The following is a 21,162-nucleotide window of genomic DNA, read 5'->3' as shown; positions in this document are numbered from 1 at the left end:
GAATTCCCCAAAGAACTTTGTATGTAAATATGTTGAACACAACTCTTAAGGTATTCCCATGCTTTGTTTCCCAACTACCATACATGATAAATGGGCAAGAATTAATGTCACATGCCTCAAAATACAGCCATTCCTCACATAACAAACACTTTTCTCATGTAAGCTGTCTTCCCCAAATGCTTCAAAAATGATCAGACGTATGTGACAGACAAACCGCAAATCAAACCCTTCCTAATCACACGTTTCTATCCTCCCACCGTTATTTCTTTTTTCCAAAAGGAATCAATGATGTTTGCTTGTTTGATGAACAGTGTGAAGAGGCTGTGTTTGAGGCGCGTGTGTGTTCGTGGGGGGAGGCTGTGTGTGTGTTTGTGTGTGTGTTGGGGGGGGTAGTCGGGGAGGTGTGCCATTTCCTGGCTCATGAAGGCCTCGGTGCCAGCTGCGCAGGGCTGGTGCTGCTTCCTGGGGGCAGATGCCTGCAGTGCTGCCTCCATGATCCCAGCTCTGTTTCTGCACCAGCCCCTGCAGTCTGCTTCACGCCCCGGGGGGCTTGAGGGTGGTGGTAGTGGTGGGGGGCGTGCACACACACACAAACATGCACCACCCTCAAATGCTTGTGCACGCACAATCGCATGGAGCACATGAGACTGGAAGTGCAAACACACTCTCACACGCCGACACACACACCTCCTAGGCTCTGGAGCATTAATTAGGCAGCCTACAAGTCTGCCACACCATGGTATACCTCCATCACACGCTGGAAAACAGGCAGAGAGGACAAAAAGAACAATTCAACACACGCACGCTGCAGAATTTCGGAGGAACCGGGAGGTGCTGCCGGACCCCAGCAACAGAGAGATGAAGAAAAGAAGAGATTCCAGTCGCTTTTTCGCCTCTGAACATCAGTTCCTCCTCGCCTTCAACCGGCTCGTCCATCGCTTTCATCACCCATTCCCTCTGTCTCCCCTCTCCTCTTCAGGCGCATTGTTACTGACACCACACTGGCATCCAGAGGCCCCGGCGGGTACTGCAGCCTCTCTGCTACAGCCCCCCCCCCCCCCATGCCCCCACCACCACCACAAAGTCTATAAATAGGCTCTAATTAACCACAGCACTGTACCTTTCGAGATGTTGTTTGGAGTGGGAGAGTGTTTGTTGTCTTGTATCTATAGAAGTGGCTCCTCTGTGGGACTGATGGAGGGCTGTAGGTCTCTTTGCATTTTGATTTTGATAATAACACACAGATGTAAACTGGTGTTCACCCGGAGTGTGAAAATGACAATGGCATGAGTGAAGACATGAACTGAGCAGGGTCAGGGCAATGAAATACTTGAAATGAAAACACTTCCAAGGTTCCTTTCTGACCACAATAATTGTTTAAGTTTTTGGTTTTGATGAGGATTTCACCTGACGGTGTTTAAAACCTACCTGATTGGTAGGTAGATGATTAAGGCAGAGATTGTCAACATGTTACATTAAAATTTTTAAAATATGGCCACAAAACATCAGCAAACATGATTCTACTCAATAATATCAGTATTCCTCACACCAGGAATAGTTTTGCCAATAATAAAAACAGTCCACTGACTGTGGCACCAGCTAATTTCTCTTTATCAGGACCTTTATTTAAAATAAAGGTATTTTAATGCTGAGACACAAATGTAAATTATATAATATCTTACTATTTTAGTTTATTTTGCCATTTGCCTTTCAGGTGACCTCACATGGGAAAACTGAATATATATACTCTTTATTATGTGTTGTTTGCACATCTTTTTTAGTTATATTTATACTATAATTGTTCTATTTGCACCACATCATTTCAGTTTCTGTTCTTTATCTGGGCTTATTTATTCAGTGCCTTGGCTTGACGTGCAAATATATATAAATATAAATTCTTCATCCTCTCTTTAGTATCCTGTTTTTAAAGCCAATGTTTTTTTAAACCCTTGTTCTGTTGATTTACTCATATATAACAACTGGTTTTGGAGAGAGAGAGCATTTTCAATCCTCTGTATGCCCTGTGCATATGGCAGAACTGACCATAAAGTTGGCTTTTTACTTTACTCAATATATATTACATACAAATATTTGTCGCTCCTCTGTTGCTCCTTCTGAGTTTTCTCCCATTATCACAATGTTCTATTAAACGGTTTCTTGATGGAGTTTTTCCTTATTACAACTGAGTGATAATAGACTTTAATAACAATATTTGTGTCAAAATATCGATTTTTGATTAGTGAAACTTGCAATCTAGGTATAACGTATTTTCACTGATGTCAAACTATTGTTCTGTGAAAATGCAGCTGAAAGTGTGGATCGATTTGAGAAGTCTGCATTGCAATAACAGACCTGATGTGATGGTCTACTGGAGGGAAGTTGCATGCACGTTGATTTCCAAAGAATATAAAATAGGAAGTCATCCAATGGGTGGCTCAAAAATGAGGAAAGTATTCAAATATCTAAAAGCCTACTATGATATGATCTGCAGTAATGTAAGCACATACAGTTTGTTAAATCATACAAAACATTAGAATCCTAATCACAGTGTCTTTCTTGTGTCACATTTATAAATATGTTTTCTCCATTTCTGTCAAAGAATAGACCTCCATTGCAAGGAGCCTAACTTATGAAATCAATGAGAAGTGAACAGAATTAGACTCCTGACAGCACGGACACTGCACTGTTAACATTCTCTCTCTACGCGGGCTGTGGCAGCTGTCTAGGCGCGTGTTTTGCCCATATGGGGCAGAAATGCTCATGGTGCACTGATTTCCAATAGGTCTTCACCTCCTCTGCTGCTCATGGCCTGCGGCTCCTTCCTCCTTCTCCTCCTCCTCCTCCACGCTCAATCAATTGACTGACGCCGCTGACCAGCTCCCACAGCACGCTGCCGGGGGATGGAAGTTATTGGAGTCGTGTGTATGTGGGGGTGTGTGTGCCTGCATCAGATACCTCCAGTGGGGCTGTACGTGCAGTAATCTGCAAAAAAAATCAGCCCAAAACTGTGGGGCTGTGTTAAAATATGCATTTCTAAAGATTTTGCTTGCTTTTATTTTGAAAAATGGAAAACTCCAGTCATTATACATTAAGTACAGCAGAGCTTTTTCCACAACAGGCTTATAAATTCCCTGTAATCACTTTATAATTTGACTTCAAATACATTATAATTTTACTTAATTCTTCACATTAAGGCGAGTAGTGTTGCTATTTTCAGGACATAAACTAGTACAAAAATTAAATCGAACATACACTCAATTTGCTTGAGATTCTTTGTGGCTGCTACGGTGTGTAGGCAAAATATTGTAAGCAGAAGCAAGTAATGTGAAGTATATCATATGCATCTGCAAATGAGGGTCCCCAAGGGTTTGGGAGTCAATAAACTTGCATTTTTACTCCATAGTCAAGCTGTTTTTAGTCAGTGGGAAAAAGCCAAATTAAGACGGGATCTGAAAAGTCACTAAATCTACAGCTGCTCACAAAGGTGCCAAATAGCAAGCTGGCAAATAGTAAACAACTGTCAAATAATAATAATAGCAACATACAATTCCTATTGTGCACAAAAAGTTGTAGCAAGTCATGTTAAAGTGAAAATCTCCAACATGGTTCCAAGTACCCGTCCGGAGTTTGACACTAGATGGATGTTTTCACATTCACCTGCTGAAAGTGGAAAGTTTCTGATTTTAAGGGGCGGGGCCTACCAGCATGATTTGTGACATCACAAATAGTTTGGAAGTCAGTCCTGGTCCAGTATCAACTTGTACAGTGTGATGTAGAAACTTGAAGCCACCAGTGCACATCCACTGAGAATGGACTTCACAGTGAAGTAGGAGACATCTTGTGTCCAGCAGGAAAACTTTAGAAATGAACAACATTTGCATATTCAGAGATTCTGGAAGTTATAATGAGGTAGAAGGAGGGGATGGCTTTTTAAGGATTTTAATGTGGAAATTAGACTTTTATTGGTGGAAAAAACATATCAGACACACATTACTGTTCCAAGCAGAATATTTTGTATACATGTCTGGAGGGGATCTTCAAAAAACCTCTTTAGTGAGCGATATTAATTTAAAGAGCACACTATTTCATGTATTATTTTTTTTCATTTAAATATGATAGTGACATAGGTATAGGACATTTCCATTAGGATTTTGGGACATATGGCTATGACTAAAGCTATCTATAGCCAATGTCTTAAGTCAAACACCCACTTTTTTTTTTAAGGATTCCTTTTCCTTTCTAAGGATTTTAATGTGGAAATTCTACCGTTTTTGTTCCAAGCAGACTGGAGGAAAGGAAAAATACAAAACAGAACTATTTGAGGATCAGGTTTCATTTTCCCACAATCACAGCTGTGATTCCAAAACCTTCACAGGAAAAAAAAAACACACTGCTGGTTTACTCAAATGTTTTTCTGTTGTGAGACTTCACCTTTGAGACAGGGGAGGTGTAGATACCAGGTGTTTGATCGAGACTACCTTCCTCGGGGAACGCAAGGTGCCTGCTGTCATGGTCACCAGTACAGGTGTGTGTGTGTGTGAGTGTGTTAGTGTGTGGCCACCACCCCAGGGAGCTGGTCAGCTGTTGTTTCATGCAGGAGATTACACAGCTTAATCAGGCAGCCGGATCAGGTGCAGCTGATGCTGTAGAGTCTCAACACACACACACACACATACACACTAACCCAACCCCACCGCCACACCCCTCCCTTTACACCCAATTAGCCCCGTTACTGGGCACCCCATGCCAAGGGACCACAGACACACCCACCATATACAGGTAAGCACAGCCTCACTCATGTGCAGGCCCATACATGTAGCATACACACACACACACACACTGCACAGCACAGTGCAATCACAAACAGGTCACATGCAATTTAAACCAATATTTATGTAGAGTCAGTGCAGTCTTTTTATTGAAATCAGATCTCCTCCAGTTAACTCTGATATGATGGATGTGATGCAGTTTTATAGATTAACTATATACTGTAGAACTGATCAATATTTACTGTGTATGATTACGCTAAACAAGATGCAACATCATCACTGTTATCATTGTTTTATTTGAGAGTTTCTTTATTTGAATTATTTAATTAAAAAATATATGTAATAAAAAATGTAATTCTTATATTAAATAAAATAAATTGTATTTTATTTTGAAATTTCTTATAATTAGAATGAAAACTGTTCTGAAAATAAGACTAAGCTAGTGAAATAAATGTTGTCAAATCAGCTTGTGGCAGACTCAATCCAAGTATACAAAGTAAATTCACTTAAAGCCAAAATAACGCCTGTATTTAAACTATTTATGATGAGTTTTTTGCTGATTTTTATTTTAACTGTAATTTGACTTACACCTATGGACTCTGAACATGACATTTTATTGTAACTTGTACATGTATTGCATCATTCTTTGCACCAATTAGCAAGAAATTGTTTTATTACACGCATGAACACTGCACTAGCTCATTTGAATTTAGCAACATGTCCTCAATGCTAAATTACTTGACTTTTTTCCATCTGCTGAACAACTGTTTGTCAGTGTCTTCCAAAATCAACACAAATCAGTGTTACAAATGAGTCAAATCAGCGTATTCTGATCTGCCACAGTTCTGGTGAAAGTTGGGATAGGTTTAGGCCCAAAAAATGACTCCAGAGACAATTCCTAAAAACAGCAAAAGCAGTGGGATGTTATTATCCCACCGTTGAATTTTTAGAAAAAATGTCCTGAAAGTTCTGTTTTTTGGAGGGAGGGAACTTTAGGAAATTTAAGGAACTTGCTTTTCAAATATTATTCAGTAGTCTGTAATTATTTAATTTATTGATGTTACTGAAAGAAGTCACCGTCATCGCTTAAACTAAGGACTTTAACCAAGGAGATCAGTGTCTGTGTCCCATGTGAAACCAAAAGGAAACAATTTCTTTTAAAGCTGCAGTAGGTCAATTTTATAAAAAAATACTTTTTTTCCTATTTGCTGAAACTTTCACTTTATCCTGACAGCAGTACATGAGACAGATCTGTGAAAAAAACTGGTTCCTCCAGCTCATTTTAGTGCTCCTAATTGCATTTGCAAGAATCCGACCGGCCTGGATGAAAACAACCAATCAGAGGTGAGAAAGAAAGCTGGTCACTCCCAGGATGTCAAATATCGAGACATTGGGTTGGTGGCTTGAAGCTTTGGGATTCAAAGCATTTGTATTTGACAACTTGGGAATGAGAATCGACAATCAACTATCATTCTCGGAATTTGGATCGGTCTGTCAGCTCATTTGTTGTGCAGACACAAAATACGTTGCTTTCCTAGATCCACAGATACAGTTCCAAGTATTTTTGCAGAGCTATTGTTCCTGCATTAACTGGCATTGGCTGGGCAGGCACCGGACAATGTCATGTTCTTTGTGTTAACTCTCATTGCACGTTTTAATGACCCTTTCTAAACAGCCAAAACATATGGCTTCAATGCTCCCATTGTACACATCCATCCAGCGGCCACAATGTGGGTGCCCACACTGAACGTAAACATAGGGTACCCAATGTGATGTGTCCATTCTAACAAGATGTTTTCATCCTCGAAAATGTTGACAAAAAAAGAGAAAAGCAACACTACAATTTTCCAGTGAACAGAAAGCAGGAAGAAAAAAGAAATAAACTGACTTGCATATTTCAGAGAAGATTCGGACAATACAGTCTTATTCAAGACAAAAGCAGCCACACCAAGTTAAAATGCAGGGGGAAACCAATTTGGGTTTAAATTTGGCTTAATCCATACAGTGTCTGATCGTATTAGTGTGCATGTGGTCTCTTGAACTTGTTTTGCATATCATCACATCTATTCAGCTACAGTATGCTATTCTTTTTGTAGAAATTCAGAGGAACGAATGATGATTCACAGAATTGAAAATTTACTAAAATCAACATTGTGACTCTCCAACCTACCTTATTTCAGTCTTGTCAGTATGTGTGATTAAAGCTGAAGCAGGTAACTTTTAGAAACAGTGGCGGCCCTTCCTACAGGCGACATAGGCACTTGCCTAGGGTGCCCCCTAGTGAGGGGCCCCAAATATGCGGCGAGAAAAAAATTATAATTAGAATTATAATGTCTATTTATTTTCTCAACAGTTTTTGCCATCCCTCTATCTACAACAATACTTTGACATAAAAAAATAATTAAACTTAAGTAAAAGAAATGACAATTCTGACGTGACTGTTACACGTCACGGTCACAACATGCTAGCACGCACACTGACACGCAGTCGGTCGGTCGGCTGTGTGTCGACGGGTTACTATGGTTACAGCTACAGTCCATGGAAAATTAAACGGTAAAAGCCATCCGGAGCGCACTTTCAAAAGCGCAGAAAAGAAGAGCAGGAGAAACGTGCAAAAGAGAAAGGTACGTAATGTTGATTATATATTTATTAAATTCATCGAACATTCACGATATAACCATGCTAGCTAGCAGTAGCATCACGTCATCTCACTAGTAAGCTAACGTTAAGTAGCAGTGAGGGTGTGTGACGTCCCGCTTCGTTCAGCTAGCTTTGGTTGTTATTAACATGCAGTCGGACGCAATATTGTCATAATAAGACTGTCATAAGACTGGTTCAGACTGCTGGCCTGGGTTGGCCTGGACTGGAGAAAAACACTATACACGTTGATGCTAGCTACAGTATATAGCAATTCGTTTGTTATCATTGTGTGCTATGAAATTAAAACTGAGTGGATGTGAAAAGTCTATTATTACTGTCCATATAGCAACATGAGATTAGTTTTAACTTTACTGTAAAGTTCAAGTACGGTGAAATACAGTTTTACATCTAACCAGAGTGCAAACTAGTAAAGTGCTGAGTGAGTCAGTGCCTCATATGCAGATGTGGATATCAACATGTGGACTTTATATACAGAGGTGATAAAGATGAGCATGTTATATACTGATGAACAGAGATAAGTATAAGTTACATACTGATGGAATATTGTATCAAACAAGTTTGAGCATAATAATAATAAATGATATATAGCCTACAGGTAGAGTAATGTTTATGCAGAGAGGTGTGCACATAGAGCTGTGAGCAGATGGGACTGAGGCTGTGTCCTGTATCACTCACTACTCCCTATATAGTCCACTGTGTTGGACTTTATGTAGTGACTAGTAGGGAATGAGTGAGTGATTTCAGACACATCCTAAGTGAATTTATATAAAAAGAATGTCAAAATTAAAATGCTTAGCAACTTAATAATAATATCATTTGAAACATGGAAATGATTTACTCCATGTTGATAATACACTTGTCTGTTATATCATTTTAGATTCACTATTAAAATATTTGGGACCACCTGCAGCTGAATCATCAGACCAGGAACAGCCATGCACCTCAGCTGCTCCGGTTTCCTCAGGTGAGTTTAATGTGTCAGTGAATGTTTGTGATGATAAAAATGTATTGACTTACGTGAAAATGACAATATGTTGTGCCATGTCTCATCCAGTCAATGTATTTGCTCTTGTGTGTTCTCTCTATGTTTATGGACCTAGAGTCACCAGAAGAGACACAACAAGAGCATGCTGCTCTTCCTGCCACTACTGTTAAAAATATGTTTAAAAGTTTATTGTATATTTATTATTGAACAGGTTTATTCTTTTGCACATATTGTTATATTGTTTGTATTATCATTGTTTAAATAAATGTGCAATTCTTTGGACATGAGTTCTTTTCTCGTGGGGATGGGGCGCTATCAGTAAAGCTCGCCTAGGGCACCAAATGGTCTAGGACCGCCCCTGTTTAGAAAAATTATTTTTTGTTATATTTGCCTAAACTGTCACTATAACCTGACAGCAGTATTTCAGACAGGTAATCTGTGAAAAAATCTTTTCATTCAGGCCCGGTGGATTCTTGCAAATGCTATTAGGAGCACTAGGAGGAGCTTTTTTTCACAGATTATCTGTTTCATGTACTACTGTCAGGATATAGTGAAAGTTTCAGAAAATATAATAAATAGTTTGCCAACAATTACCAACTGCAGCTTTAATTCTTTAATTCAGAAAAACACTGCTACTTACCCTTTGAAACTACAACAACAAATTTAACTCAATAGGCCTGAGTGTGCAAACAGCCAGAGTCTGCATTGTTCCATCTAGAGGTTTTAAACAGTCTAATTATGAGTCTAACTTGGAGAGAAAAAACAGCTCAAATGTCAGAGAAACTGCAGCTGGGGTGCAGATAAGAAAATTGGTACAGAAGAAACAATGCCACGTCAGTCATATTGCAACACCTTAACTCCTGTTAATAGAATACATACAAAATTACGATGTATATGTAAATAGGGTAGGAAAAAAGCGCAGTAGCAGTCTAATAAGCAGAGTAACACAGAGCACAGGTGCTCCAGTGCTCCAGTGTGTGGAAGAGAGATACGGTGAGGTAGGTGTGCAAGCTGCTGGACTGAAGTCAGGTTAGCTTTTGGCCGGGAAACAATGAATGTACATTAAGGGCTATAGGATGTCATTAGACAATACAAACAGCAGTTTCTATACATTTTTGTATCATCATTTTATATTTTCTTTGTTGTTCGCAGCCAAACAACAAGTGAATCCCGTTTGCAAACATTTGCCGGGACCCTTTGCCGTTATTTTGCAGCAAATGAAATACATTTTTTAAACAGAATTGTATATGATGGAGTAGTTTATATTTAAACGACAACAAAATAATAATCTTTTTATTTTTGACATCATGTCAAGGAGGGTGGTGGAGGGCCGGAAATGACCCCCAGGCTGGCAGTCTGAGATCCCTGCCTTAAGATGTCCTTAACCACTGAATATGTTATAAATAAAGTCATGATTTATGATTATGTTACATAAATAATATGCAGCAATTTTATATTTTCTTTTGTTCTATTGTGCAGACAGACAATCTTGTGCACAAATGTATTTAATAAGCTATCCTTTATTAATTGTTACAGAGTAAATGTGGCAGTTAATCGTGATATTGATTTCAGCTTATATTGTCCAGACATAGATGTGCAACAGAGACTACATCATAAAAAACCGGAAAAAAAGGTTCATAGGGTCTCCTCCTGAAAGTCTCCATGGATGCCCAACTCACTGCACAGCCATCCAGCCACTCCTCAGACTTCAACCCATCCCTCCGTTATCTCTCCATATTCTATAAACCGAGATATGGGACTGTTCCACTGAGCCAGAGACAGGCCTCTGAGATCCAGCGTGTCGCAGATTTTTGGAGACTTCCTGCAGTGTGCCTTCTGATGTGTCCTGAGGGCTGACAGAAAGATAGACACAGCCTCTGTGTGGCTGTCGCTGCTTCTGTCTCTATCTTTATTTTCCTTGTGCACTCTCTCTCTCTCTCTCTCTCTCTCTCTCTCTCTCTCTCCCCCCCTCTACCTCTCTCTCCCTTTCTCAGATGCCACTGTCTGTCTGGAGATTAATTAAACGGCTACCCAGCCAGCCACCACCACATCAGCCATCATCAGCCTCTCCTCACCATCAGCTCCCTGCTACAGGGCTGCTGGTCTGTCGGTGTGCGTGCAGCTACACACACTACTTAAATGTGTGTGTTTATTTGTATTTTGTGTGTCTCTTTTCTCTGTGTGTTTTAATGTGAGCTGCACACAGCTGCACACAGTGACATGTAAGTGTTGCCTGTTGTGTCGGTGTACATGTGTACATATGTATGTGTTTGTGAGCAGGAAATTAATTTTATTATCTATGTGTGTGTGTGTGTGTGTGTGTGTGTGTGTGTGTGTGTGTGTGTGTGTGTGTGTGTGTGTGTGTGCGCACAGAGTTGTACAGCTGTTACTGCATGGAATGTGTGTCCAATTATATTTGTACTTAAGCACTTGTTGTGTTTGGTGTGAATGTGTGTGTCCACAGTTTGCCTATATATGTGTACATTATGGGTGTATTATGTGTGTGTTTCAGTGTCCCTGGTGTGTGTCCTGCGTGTGTTTTCTGCAGGATAAACCACGCTCCAGTAGAAAGTTGTCCCACAGTAGCCGTCAGCTGTGTGGGGGGGCTGCGGTGGGATGTCGGATCTGAGTGTTTATTGTTTGCCATTATTGTTGTCATTATGGCTAGCGCTGGCATCAGTGGTGTGTATGCTCCAGCCGGTCTTATCATTACGACGCGGTTCTCCGGTTGTCAATTTACTGTACAGACTCCTCTCAAGAAATTCCCCCGCTGTCATGCCGCTGAAGGCTTCCTCTTTCCCCTTCCCTTCAGTTTTCCAGCTTTCTCCTTTGTTCTTTTCAGTTCTTTGCTATGCTTTAAGTGTGTGGACGTAATGTGTGTTGGGGGGGTGGGGGGTCAGCAAAGCTGGCAGCTCAGACCGGCTCTGCTCGGCTTTTCGGGCCTTAATTGAGACATACTGTCAGAGTGACAAACGCATTTGCATGCGGTGTGTTTTTCAGGATGTGCTTTTTTTTGCAGCCGCTCACCACTCTGTTAATCAGCTCTCCATCACTCATATGAGGAAATGTGCACACACACCCACACCCATATGTATGCAGTATGCACACACATACTGTACATACAGCTGCACAAGGAGCTGTTGGGGATGTTTGTTACTCCCCATCCTGACAGTAATGAGAAGAAGAAAAAAGAGAGACTTGGAGGAGAATATACAGACTGGAACATTTAGCTGGTAAACTGATGCTGTCCTTGCTTTAACAAGACTAAGAGTCTACAGCCATGCTAGCAGCTCTGTGAGGCTGTATTAAATGCTAATGTCAGAATGCTAACATGCCCACAACATGCTGATGTTTAGCATATATAACCATGTTCACCATCTTGGTTTAGCATGTTAGCATGCTGACATTTGCTAATTAGCACCCATGTTTCATCTCAACAAGTCCGTCGAATACATAAGAAAACATTGTCTTAGTGCTTTCAGTGTCTGCTGGTGGTCTGTGTGCTGCTGTAGAACCAGAGAGAGACAGATCAGAGCTATCTGTGCATAATGTTTTCATCAGCAAACACAAAAGACTAGCCCAGGATGGAAAGTAACTGAGAGAACTGTCCTTAACACCATCAACTGGTTGGTCAGACGTTCAGCAGCTGATAAGGCCTAGAGACACTGCACTAGAGACTTCCACCAGCCAAGCCACTAACTTCTGGTTTAGCCCTCTGCTAACTTTAATTGGGCAACTCTTCAAGACTTTCCGAACGTTATCGTGAAATGATTCATTTTGGAGAGGTTGTGATAGACACAAAAATGTATGTTCTTTCACAATGTAAGTTTAAGAGGAAAAGACAGACAATATCGCTGTAATTACACAGTTCGGCCACTATGTTAAATTGGCTTCAAATCCCAAAGCTCTCCCTGGGGTTTTGATGTGAATAGACAAGTATGCTAACACGCTTGTTATAAGAGCTGTGTGTCCTTAAGCTTATTTGGGATTTATGGAGTCCCCCTAGTGGACAGATATGGATTGATACAGCTTTAAAGAAATGAAAAACCTTTCTGCTACAGGGGCAACATTATACTTCCCATATAGTCTGTATCTATCAGTCTGGATAGACATTTGGCATGGAGATTGGTAAATTAAATACAAATCCATCATGAAACACTTATGCTGAACGTAATTGCACAGTGTTAAATACAAGTCCTGTTTGTGTCAGGGTTGTGATTTTTATTTTTTCAATTTTTTTCTGTGGATAATTGGCCAAATAAAGATAGCTTTTTGATGGTCCTTCTTTGTCTGTAGGCAGCCATTTTGTATTGCCATTTAACAAAGTATGTAAGTACATGACCGGAGCGCAGTATGAAGCTACAGCAGTCGGTGCCAGAAGCTCAGTCCAATGCCAATATGTCATAATAAAATGTAGCTAACCCACTTATTTTTGTATTAGACCAATATTATATCCGTGGAAACAAGGACACCTTCTGCAAGGGGTTCCTTTTAAAAGGTCAGTGCAGACAGGGTTAAAATTACTCTCAAAAACACTTTTTGGGTTATTAAGACTTTCTGGGATCCATAGGGATTATAACTGGATGCAATAGGGTTGGAAAATGGAAATTTTGAGTGCCAAGTGGGAGAGCAACATCAGCTATACTTTGCATGGTGCAGCAGAGCCAGATAATCTTACTGCGGTGCATCTATTCATAATCTGCCCTCCTTTGTCGTCTGACCTTATCTATCTGCCTGCTGAAAAAGCCTCCCTGGTACCCAATGCATTATGCCTTGCATGTATAATCATATTATATTTGGGCCACACAGCTTCATTCCCTCGAACCCTATTCTACATTCAGTCAGGTCCAAACTAAGCAACAGTGGGAGAATGTATCGTAATGAATGCCAGAGCTTAGCACTAAGAGGTATTTTGTTCTTGGGGCTCTTAAGGAATATGGATTATGAATGAGGGCGGGATCAGACCTGCTGTGGTTTCAATATGTATGAATCTTTTCATATGCACAGAGCCCACTCCTTTATCTGCCACAGCAGGTGAGGATCAGGCAGCACTTCTGACACTGCTGAAAAGCAGGATTTTTTTTGCCCTGTGACGGGCTAAAAGATGTAATATATTCCTCAACACTGTTATGTTTAATACTCATCTTTATTACTGTCATGGAGCACTAGTTAATCAGACATTTTATTTATTTTGTGCTACACCACACTAACATCTAACTAAAATCAGTATCAGGATCAGTGTGTAAGAAAGACACACACACACACACACACACACACACACACACACAAACATACATACATACATACATACATATAAATTATTAGTTATATCTCTTATGGTCAAGGACACTGGAAGTCAGTCAGTGTTGGTGGTGCTGAGAGAAAGTCAGTCTATATAATGATGTCACGCCAAATGCTAAATTAATGACATTCATGGTTTTTGCATTATTAGCCATGATCATTTATACATAGCCTGTTTCAATCAATCAATCAATCAATCAAACTTCATTTATATAGCACATTTCATACAGTTTAGGGCAGTTCACAAGACAATAATAAGACAGAATAGAGAAAAATTATAATACATTTTACACAGATTAACATTTTAGTGAATTAAACTAAATAAAACAAGGCGAAACCTTTTTCCTGTCATAATGTACACACGTAAATCCCAAAAACTGAGAAAGTCAGACATTTTTATTTTTTATACATTTTAGAGGGTTCTGCAGCCCCCTCAGCACCCCTACTGCCAGCTCCCACACTTACATCCACATGAATCAGCAAACTGAATAGGTAGACTACATGTACATAAACCATTGACATTTATAAAGATAGACAACGTGCCAGCTCTCCTAAAGTGAAGCCAAAACATCTCGATGGCCCCCTGGTGGCTGACAGCAGTATACGTCATAAAACCTGCTGCCTCCATGTTGGCGGATGGGCCGGACTAAAATACACGTCATACTACTCTACTCTATACTCTACTCTACTCTGAGAGGAGGAGCCGATTTATTGTAATATAGCCAAACTTATCACAGTGACTGTCTCTGCCTCGCTGGCTTAGAGACTACCACACATATTTATACTACTGTCCATACTGTATATAACTGATATCGTATTCCTATTTATATTTCTGTCTATACTGTATATTTGATCCAGAGTCAATACACTGTATTCAAATCATACCTCTAGCTGCCTATTCTCTATAGATTGTTGCACTTGTACTTATATATATTTTGCCTACGGTAACTGATACACGTTTCACACAGGAATAATGCTGGGCTGTGAAGCAATTTTGGTATTGTGACCACAAAGTATTGCATCTTCCTCATTCATCATGTGACGCAAACTGGCCAACTAGTGAACAACAAAGATGATATAAAAATGTATCAAAACTGGTGTTTGTAATGGAATGGAAATATTTTAAAAATATTGCGCTTGCACTGTACATTGAAGTGGCCTATGAGATGATGCCAATTTGAGCTTGATACCCCTGGTTTGTGGGCCCAAAAAAATTGAAGCGTGAGGGTTTGAGCTTTGAGTGAACACACCCAGTGAGAAACTACTATAGGAACAACTGGGGGCGGCATCTTTTTATTCAGTGTCCATGTCTATATGTCCATGCTGCTCACAGTTGCAAAAAGTGTAAATAAGTCCAAAAAGATCTTGGAAAAAGATAGTATCAATCTAAAGAATGACTTGTTGCTACCTATTGGAAAAGTTGAACTAGCAGAGATATTCCAAAGTCATAGTTTGAAGCACTGATTTATTATTAACATTCATTAATTCCACGTCTGGGTAAAATGGTGTTAATACTGGAAGGTCTATGTACACTTTACATTGTACATATTTGGTGTCTTAATCGAAGTTTTTGTGGTCAATCTTTCCAATATAACACTTTCCAGAGGATATTCTGTCTTATTCCTCTATTTGGGGTACTACTACCACAACACTGTTGGTCCATCACAAAAAGCGATACCTTTCACATTGTACATAATACTGCAACAATATGCATCAACTCGCTCCTATAGGTAAAATGTGCTAAATTTGCTTTCTGTTCCCAGGCACCCTAAGACTCCTTAAGGCCCGCAGTGATCAAGCTTTTAAGGCAGTAGCACCTAGACTGTGGAATGCTCTGCCCCAACTCTTACAATCTGTAGATTCTGTAGATTGCTCCAAAAAGCAGCTGCAGAGACTCTTGCATTTGGGTAACATATTTTTTATTGTGTTTTATGTGTGTGTGTGTGTGTGTGTGTGTGTTTGTATTTATATTTTTATACACTGCTTTATTATATTATGCATTGTTCCCTACTTTGTTGTTATTGCCTTCTGTTTGGCGGCTGTGGCTCAGAGTGGGTCGTTCCTTAATCGGAAGGTTGTGGGTTCGATCCCCGGCTCCTGGTACCACATGTCGAAGTATCCTTGAGCAAGATACTGAACCCCAAATTGCTCCTGATGCCGTGCATTGGTGTGTGAACGTGTATGAATGTTAGTTTCTGTTCGATGGACTTTGCCATCACTGAGTGAATGTGTGTGAAAGGGTGAATGTGGCACATAGTCTAAAAGAGCTTTGAGTGGTCGGAAGACTAGAAAGGCGCTATACAAGTACAGGTCCATTTACCATTTACCATGTTGCACATTGCCCGTTGTGCCCTTGTGCCTCTGTAAAGCACTTTGTGACTTATGTCTGTAAAAGCCGTTAAAAAAATTTATTCTACTTACTTACTTAATAATTTCATCCATTTTTTATGTAACAATATTAATAAGTGCAGCTTTAAGTGCTACTATAGCTGCTCATGTCTCAGCCAGGATCCTTGTGTCCATCAGTAGACTGTAGAGCTGAGTGTGAGACAGTGCGTAGCTGGTGAACAGTCCTGTACATAAGCAAATGTTCCCAGGGTGACACAGCTACAAGTAACAGAAAGCCGGGTTTATCTGACAGGCTGGTCTACTGTGGCCCTTCAGCTTCAGCTTTATTAAACAAGCTTTTCATTTCTTACTTCATACTCCCTTCTTCCCTGCCAGCCTGTCTGTCAATCTCTCTCTCTCTGTCTTTTTTAAAGGCTGCTGCATGTCTCAAATTAAGTGCTGTTGTGAACATTTGACAGAGTTGGAAACTCCTTCCCATCACGTGGATCTAGAACTCCTGCATCCGCATCTGTACCTACATTCTTCACACGCATTTATATGGCCATAGCTACTTTATCTTGTGTATTTGGTTGAGTTCACTCATCTGCTCAACCTGGTGGTTGTAAGTGAAGTGGTTGTAATGGCTGTAAGTGAAATCGGCATGGAACTTCCATTCTTGGAGTTAGCAGTCCACTTCCTTGTCCTCACGTCACCACAGTAGGGTCTGATTGCAGTCATGTCATACATGACAGCAACGCCAACGTAGATAATTGGTTTGTGTAGAACCAGAACACCCAGTAGTAACTTTACTGACTGCTGTATTGTCCTATTGTAAGTAGGGGTGTAACGGTACACACAAGTCACGGTTCGGTACGTAGCTCGGTATCGGGGTCGCGGTTCGGTACGGGTTCGGTACAACGGGAAAAAATAAATTAAAAAATCATATGTAAAAGACTAGCTTTTTTTCATTTATTTTGAACAGACACCAATGGACTGCAAAATAAAAAACATCTCCTGTTATAAAAGTAAAAAATAAATAGAATAAAACATAAAACAAATGTATTAGGAGGGTTCTCATTCTGTTGATACAGAGGAATAGATAGACTAAGGTAGTCAGGTAGCACTTCTTGCCAACTGGCAACTTTGGTAACATCATTATAAGAACGGCATATGGGCGCATAGATGTTGATATGTATACGCCAATTGCTTCTGTGATGTTTTTGGCCCTGTCAGTGTTAATGTCAAGAGGTGGCTTAAAAGCAGCGGGGATAAGTTGTTGCACCAAAGAGGTTTTTTTCCTCGCACCAGTGACAGATATGTCGGGGTGATGCCGTCTTATGTGGGTTAGCATGTTTGAGGTGTTGCCAGAAACATAACGCACCTCCGTGAAACATCGCTGGCAGAAAGTCTTTGTCCGGTCCACCACTCGCATGCCATCACCATTATATTGTACTGGGAAGCCAAAGTGCTCCAAACAGCTGATTTAAATGAAGCCAGCGGTTCCTCCAACTCCACACTTTCCATCACTTTTTTTCTTCGTCCTTTTTTGTAACTACTTCTTCTTCTTCTTCTGTAATGACTGTTTCTGGCAGCTTTTGGGCTCATTACCGCCACCTGGATTAAAGTGAGGACTCGTCTTTTTTTAAAACTCACTCAGACGTATTCGGCGTATGACTGCGTGCACCGTAATCTGAGAGAAGCACATATCCTGTTGGGGTGTTGGACTGATGTTATTTTACCATGAATGCAACTAGGTTGTAATATGTTTCCCTTCTACAAATGACAGCCACTTTTGGGTTTTGGTTCAGAAAAGGCTGTTGGATGTCATTGTTCTATACATACAAACTTTGCTTAAAGGATGCTGAAACCCTAAATCCTCCTTCACTGGTGTTCTGTTTCTCATTCTCTCCGTCCAGTTCTTTCTGCCTCTATTATTCCTTAGACTTTCTGCTGCAGCTGCTAATAGCTGATATATGCTGATAAATTGCGTCTAGCTATTTCCATGCCAAATTAAAGGCTCTCCTCTAACCGTATTAAAACCACTGGGAAATAATAACAGTGATAATAATGAAGCACATTCACACGTAACCATGCAAACTGCAGTGCAGTTGATGATTAGCTGCACAACATGTGATATTTAATAAAAGTCCGGCACCTGCAAACCAATAAATGTGTAACCCTGATGTCCGTGCCCTCACCACTGCCTCCCCCTCCCTGACTGGCGCGGAGCCACTTGGCTGGGCTCTGTCAGCTCTTCTTGACTAATTAGCTCTGTTGTTCTCCTCCTCCTAGATTCCCTCTGTTTCAAGTGCAGACAAACAGCGCCAGGCTTTCATGTTCACCTCCCTGTCACCTCCATAATACAGCTGTGAACAAAGTCTGACTGAATAGCCCCCTGCAACCCTCCCAAAACTGTTGACCCCTCTGCTGGGTGTGCACTGTCCAGTAGACACGGTATGAGTTGACCGTACAGCTTATGGTGCCTTTACTAGGCTGCTTAAAGAAGTTGTTCCCTTAATTGGCACTTCTTTACTGGATATGATTAATCTTTCTTTATTATCAGGATATGTACCACAGTCCTTTAAAGTAGCTGTAATTAAACCCCTTCTTAAAAAGTCTACTCTTGACCCAGGGGTTTTAGCCAACTATAGACCGATTTCTAACCTCCCGTTCCTCTCTAAGATTCTGGAGAAAGTAGTCGCCAAAGAGTTGTGTGACTTTCTACATAACAATAGTTTATTTGAGGATTTTCAGTCAGGATTTAGAGTTCATCATAGCACAGAGACAGCTCTGGTTAAAGTTAATAATGACCTTCTGACTGCTTCTGACAATGGACTTGTCTCTGTACTTGTATTATTAGATCTTAGTGCTGCATTTGACACCATTGACCATGATATTCTTTTACAGAGACTTGAGCATCAAATTGGCATTAAAGGAACTGCCCTAACCTGGTTTAAGTCATACTTATCAGATCGTACTCAGTTTGTACATGTTAACGATGAATCCTCCATAAATACTAAAGTTAGTCATGGAGTTCCACAAGGTTCTGTACTTGGACCAATACTATTTACTTTATATATGCTCCCTTTAGGCAACATTATTAGGAATCACTCCATTAACTTTCACTGTTATGCAGATGATACGCAGTTATATCTATCAATCAAACCCAATGAAATTAATCAATTATCTAAATTACAAACATGTCTTAAGGACATAAAATCCTGGATGACCTGCAATTTTCTGATGTTAAACTCAGAAAAAACCGAAATTCTTGTTCTTGGCCCCAAAAACCTTAGAGACTCATTGTCTAAAGATATAGTCACTCTAGATGGCATTAACTTGGCCTCTAGCACCACTGTCAGGAATCTTGGAGTTATCTTTGATCAGGATTTGTCATTTAACTCCCACATAAAGCAGACCTCTAGGACTGCCTTCTTTCATTTACGTAATATTAGAAAAATTAGACACATACTATCACAGACAGATGCAGAAAAACTAATCCATGCATTTGTTACTTCAAGGCTGGATTACTGCAACTCTTTATTATCAGGTTGCCCCAATAAGTCCATTAAAACGCTCCAATTAATTCAGAACGCTGCAGCACGAGTACTGACAGGAACTAGAAAAAGAGATCACATCTCTCCTGTACTAGCTACTCTGCATTGGCTCCCTATAAAATGTAGAATTGAATTTAAAATACTCCTCCTCACCTATAAAGCTCTTCATGGTCAGGCCCCTTCATATCTTAAAGAGCTCATAGTACCCTATTACCCCACTAGAACACTACGTTCTCTGAATGCTGGGCTACTTGTGGTTCCTATAGTCTCTAAAAAGTAGAACAGGAGCCAGAGCCTTCAGTTACCAAGCTCCTCTCCTGTGGAACCAGCTTCCAGTTGTGGTTCGGGAGGCAGACACCCTCACCACTTTCAAGAGTAGGCTTAAGACATTCCTCTTTGATAAAGCTTATAGTTAGGGCTGGATCAGGTGAGTCCTGAACCATCCCTTAGTTATGCTGCTATAGGCCTAGACTATCGGGGGATTTCCCATGGTGCACTGAGCTACTCTCTTCCTCTCTCTTTCTGCACTCATTCATGTCCCTTTAATGCATGTTACTAACTCCACTTCTTCCCCGGAGTTCTTGTGCTTTCTCGTCTCGCAGGTTCTCATGGATCCTGGTGGAGCCTCCTGCCATGGTCCTGCTTGACTGCCATTGCCAATACTGTTGTTGCTGTGCACCTGTCTGTCTGTCTGTCTGTCTCTCTCTCTCTCTCTCTCTCTCTCTCTCTCTCTCTCACCCCAACTGGTCGAGACAGACGACCACCCACCTAGAGCCGGAGGATCTGTCCTAGGTTTCTGCCTTTTAACAGGCAGTTTTTCCTTGCCCTTGTCGCCAAGTGCTTGCTCATGGTGGTACTGTTGGGTCTCTGTAATTAATGTTAAAGAGTTCGGTCTAGACCTGCTCTATTTGAAAAGTGTCCTGAGATAACTTCTGTTATGAATTGGCGCTATACAAATAAAATTGAATTGAATTGAATTGAATTTAGTCAATGCTGAATTAACCAACTTTAAAAGCTAATGACTCACTTTAACCTTAAAAAAGAGTTGTCAACTGGGTTATTGATCATTTATTTAAAATAATAAAATAAGCTAGTGTTTCTATGATTATGCAAGTGTCTGTGAGTGCAATTTGCAAGATCTGTCCTTGCTACAAAACTTTCCAGGGACCAGTCTGAGGTTATTAACCACTAATCCACTCTACAACAGCAGACTGTCACAGTAGGAAAAGCAAAGGTGTAAATAATAACCATAAATATGGCTCAGTTCTATTTAAGTGTCCCAGTAAGCCATGACACCAGTGGTGGAAGTATGCAGATCTTTTATTTAAGTTATTTAAGCTATTTAAAGGTCCAGTGTGTAACTGTTTTAATCAGTAGTGACAGCTGAACAGTGACAGGAAATGGGGGAGAGAGAGAGAGAGGGAATGACACGCAGCAAAGAGCCACAGGTCAGATTCAAACCCTGGGCCACTGCAACAAGGACTCAGACATTATACATGGGTGCCAGTTCTACCAGATGAGCCGGGTGCCCCCAGTGTGTAACATTTAGGAGGATTTATTG

At 40.5% G+C, this 21,162-nt stretch overlaps 1 protein-coding gene and 2 long non-coding RNA genes across 3 annotated transcripts in view; 2 read left to right on the top strand and 1 right to left on the bottom strand.

The window, feature by feature from the left end:
• LOC127375966 (uncharacterized) overlaps positions 1–20,578 on the top strand; it is a 38,853-nt gene extending 18,275 nt beyond the window's left edge. The window contains exon 2 of the long non-coding RNA XR_007887465.1: positions 20,204–20,578. This is a non-coding gene — a long non-coding RNA (uncharacterized LOC127375966). The remainder of the gene's footprint in view (positions 1–20,203) is intronic.
• The window catches only part of LOC127375919 (uncharacterized), a 629,637-nt gene that overhangs the window by 421,407 nt on the left and 187,068 nt on the right, over positions 1–21,162 (bottom strand). The gene's annotated exons all lie outside the window — the stretch shown is intronic.
• On the top strand, positions 7,266–8,697 carry LOC127375968 (uncharacterized). Its single transcript, XR_007887468.1, has 3 exons — positions 7,266–7,393; positions 8,308–8,394; positions 8,531–8,697. It is a non-coding gene; the product is annotated as an uncharacterized LOC127375968 (long non-coding RNA).

This window comes from Dicentrarchus labrax, unplaced genomic scaffold (assembly GCF_905237075.1).
Source record: "Dicentrarchus labrax unplaced genomic scaffold, dlabrax2021, whole genome shotgun sequence".
NCBI classification, from domain to species: Eukaryota; Metazoa; Chordata; class Actinopteri; family Moronidae; genus Dicentrarchus; species Dicentrarchus labrax.
The sequence above is the reverse complement of the archived record's forward strand: the minus strand, read 5'-3'. Positions and strand labels throughout refer to the sequence as shown.